This window comes from Adiantum capillus-veneris, chromosome 6 (assembly GCF_014529385.1).
Source record: "Adiantum capillus-veneris isolate H3 chromosome 6, ASM1452938v2, whole genome shotgun sequence".
Lineage (NCBI taxonomy): Eukaryota > Viridiplantae > Streptophyta > Polypodiopsida > Polypodiales > Pteridaceae > Adiantum > Adiantum capillus-veneris.
In genome coordinates, this window is record NC_140936.1 from 92,874,338 (window position 1) to 92,878,618 (window position 4,281).

The following is a 4,281-nucleotide window of genomic DNA, read 5'->3' on the forward strand; positions in this document are numbered from 1 at the left end:
CCATGCATTGTATATACGCCCATCATTCTAGGGATATCTTATATTTCCATTGCACACTAAGTAATACAACTCTCTGTTGTGTGCAATGAGCTTCCTTCGTCTTCTCCAAGCTGTGTGTGCTTCCTTGCAACCCTATTTTAAACAATTAGTATCAGAGCAGGCTGTGTCCTCCCGGGCATAGTTGCCAGCATCACCAGCACACGCTTGCTCACTTTCTTCGATTTCAGTGAGCTTTGTGAATGTTAGAAGGTTCATTTTGGCCTTCGTTTTCACTACAGACAGTGTTGTTCAAGCAATCTTGTTGTTTTGTGCAGAATTTATGTTTACTGCCGTTTTTTGCATCACAGGTCCTTACAATCTTCTTCGAGTTGTGGTACTTTGATAGTGGTGCTACAAAGAATATTACCTCCCATTGTGACTTGTTTACCTCTCTCGAGGATATCCCTCATGGGAATACAATCACTTGTGCTAACAATGTCTCTTATCCAGTCTAGGGAGTTGGAAAGATTGTGTTGACTGTTGCAAATGGCAGTTCTTTCACACTTGTTGATGCAATGTATGTACCTAGGATAAAAAAGAACCTTTTTTTTTGTATCTGCACTTGCTAGACTTGGTGTTGGAAAATTTGTGGCTGGCAGATGTACAATTCATGATCTTAGTTTTGGTGATGAAAGTGTTGCATCTGGCATTTTATGCCGTGGATTGTATAAGCTCACTTTGTATGACAAGTGTGGGTAGAATTTTAAAAATGAAGTTGTGGATTCAAAGGTTGTTTCAGATGCAAAGCTTTTGCATGCACATTTTGGGCATCTAAATTTTTCCAATTTACTACGTTTGCAGAAGTTTGATATGATTGCTTCTTTGCTGCCTCTTGAAGCACCTGTGAATCATGTTGTGAAGGCTAGGAAAGATGCGGCGTTCGAAGTTTCCAAAGGATGGTTCGATTAGGGCTACATGCAGATTGCAGCTTGTACATAGTGATGTTTGTGGGCCCATGCAAACTCCATCCTTGGGCAATTCCCTTTACTTTGTGAATTCCTTGATGATTACTCCAAGCATGCATGGGTATATCCGCTTAAATCTAAGTCCAAAGTGTTTATGTGCTTCAATTTTTTTTTGGCTATGGCTAAAAATGGCTCTAAATGTACTATGGGCATCCTCCGTTCCGATCAAGAGGGGGAGTACACGTGTCATGAATTTAGTGCATTTTAAGCTAGTCGTGGGATAAAACACCAATGTACAATGCCGTATACACCTCAGCAAAATGGTGTTGGTGAGACCAAAAACAGGCCGCTTACAAAAATGGCATGATGTATGGTCAAAAGTCAAGCTTTGCCACATTCGTTTTGGCTTGAGGCTATTATGTGTGCAACTTATGTACTTAACAGGTGTCCTACAAAAGATTTGCAGTCTATGACTCCATATGAAGCATGGCATGATAGAAAGCCTTCTATTGATCACATGCACGTTTTTGGTTGTTTGGCTTATGCTTTAGTGCCACAAACACAATGCAAAAAATTGGATGATAAGGCTGTCAAATGCATTTTTGTTGGTTATAGTATTGAGAGCAAAGGATACAAGTTATACCACATGCAAACAAAACGTATCTTGGTTTCATGAGATGTTGTGTTTGTGGAAGATTCTATTTAGCCCTTGTTGTCATGTACTAGAGACAATAATGTAAGCTCACATGACATTTATGATAGTTTGTTGCCTCTTTTTAGAGGTGGAAATTTGAATGTATGGGTTGAAGGAGACATTTGCTCCCAGTTGTTGTACGACTATTGTGCATTTTCTATGTGCATTGGCAACTCATTTTGGTTGGGATGTACATCAGTCAGACATTGTTACTACTTTCTTGAATGGTGACATATTTGAGGAAGTTTATGTAATGAAGCCTCACAATTTTGTCATCAAAGGGCAGGAAGATAAAGTGTGCAAATGTAAGAAATCTTTGTATGGGTTGAAGGAGTCTCCTTGTGCTTGGTATGAGAAGGCTGACACTCATTTGGTCAAACGAGGCGTTTGTAACATAACAAAAGCACTTTGTATGTAAAGCATGAGAGCGACGTACTTCTCATTGCTTCACCCTAGTGTTGATGGAAAAAGTGCAACATGTTTGGGTTTATTTGTGCACAAGTTGAAGCATCTATCCTGGTTTTTTTGGATGCTTTCATAGTATATATACCCTCTTCAAAAAATGAGTGTGCATGCTCATGATTTTTAGTGGACTGAAGATGCACAAGGAGCTTTTTACAGGGTGAAGGAAATCCTTCACGACACACATATTGTTTGTCCTCCCAACCATGAGGATGAATTCTATGTTGCTATGACGGTGGGTACGGTTACTATTGAAGCTGGTTTGCTGCAGAAGGTGGATAGATGTTACAAGCATCCCATCAGTCGGGCGATAAGTCCAAGGGAGATGACTTATACTGAAGGTGAGCAGTGGGTGATGACCTTGGTGTTTGCATGCAAAAATAAACTGTACTTGATTATTTTCAAATTCATGTGCTCACATATAATAATTTACTGCCTGAAGTGGTGCTCCATTTAAAGCCAGGGAGGCGTATCATGAATCGGGTGTTGGAGTTGGAGGAGTTCGAATTTGAATTTAAGGTTGACCATACTAGCGGGTCTCATCATCTAGCAGATAATCGGGTTAACAAAGGTGTTGATTCGCCGGTGGTTTGAGAAGAAGCTAGTAAAGGGCTTGACTTGGAAGGGGCTTGTATGATGTGGTTTGACATAGAGTCATGAGAGTGATGCAAAAGCAGGAGGAGGAGTGGTGTTACAAGATGTGCAAGGTAATATTTTATAAAGCTTATGATCTTGAAGATGTTTACACAAACAATGAGGCCGAGTAATTGGCTCTCTATTTGGGTCTAAAGCAATGTGTAGAGTTTGGAATTTCCAAGCTCATAGTGAAAGATGATGCACTCTTGGTCATCAAGCAACTTTTGGAACAATGGAAGGTAAAAAGAGACTCACTTAAGCTTTGGATTTTCTCTATTAAGAAGTTATTGAAGTCTTTTGAAGTAGTACAATTCAAGCATGTTAGAAGGGAGCAAAATCAAGTGGCAAACGGACTGACTAGTAGTTGTTTGCAAGTACATGTAGCAAGGCAATATGTAGCACCCGCCACATATGCATGAAGAGAGACTTTAAAGGAGATTGATGATTTTTTTGAGTAAAGCTCAATGTTGGTCATATATGTCTAAGCTACAGAAATAGAGAATTGTTCAAAAAGCTTGCAAATTTACTATGGTGGGTGAATATCTCATGGATTATGGTCGTGATGGGATGTTGAAGAGAGTCCTCTACAAAAAGAGGAAATTGGTATGGTTCTGAAGCAGTGTCATGAGGAAAGTAGACATCAAGGCAAAGATCATGTACTTTTTCATATTCTTAGAGTTGGATTTTGGTGGCCTTTTATAGTGTGAGATGTTCACGATTAGGGCAAGACTTGCCATGAATGTAACCATGGGAGAGTGAAGGCTGATAGTAGAATCACGAGGAGCTGTCATAGGTCAAAATATAGTTGAAAAGTGGGGTTTGTATGCCATTGGTTCACTTCCCAAGTCAGTAAGAGACGAAAAGTACATTATGGTGGCCAATGATTATCTTACAAGGTTGGTCAAAGAAAAGGCAGTCAAAGAGGTAAATGTTCGCACAATAGCTCGTTGTTTTTTATTGCATTTTTTGCCGTCTCAAAGTAGCATGGGTGTTGATTTTTGATAGAGGTCAAGGGTTTCGAAGCAAATTGGTGCGTGCATTAGTGGAAAAGTTAGGCATCCAGCAATGGTTTTCTTCACCCTACCATCCTTTGTGCAATGGTTTGGTTGAGAATGCCAATGGGCAGATTGTCAAGATGCTTACAATGTACGTGTACAAGCAGGTAGAGGGTTGGGAAGCTAAACTTGAAAAGTGTTTATGGGCTTATAGAACATCCTACAAGGCTACCACTAACTTTACCCCATATGAATTGGTTTATGACAAAGAGGCGGTGCTACCTGTACATGTCCAGTTGGGTGAATTGAAGGGTACATAGAGATTTAATACATCTCACCAAGATGGTTTGCAACATAGGATTTCTTTCCTTGAGGCATTGAAGATGGATAGGAAAGTTGCAACAGATTTCTATGTGAAGCAACGAGAGAAGTGAGTTACAAAGTTCAACTAAAGCTTGCCAGAGAAGAAGATGCAGAGGGAGATCTAGTGATGAAGTATGAAAGGTATCTCAACTTTACCTTCTAGAAGAAGTTCAAGAAAAAGTGGATG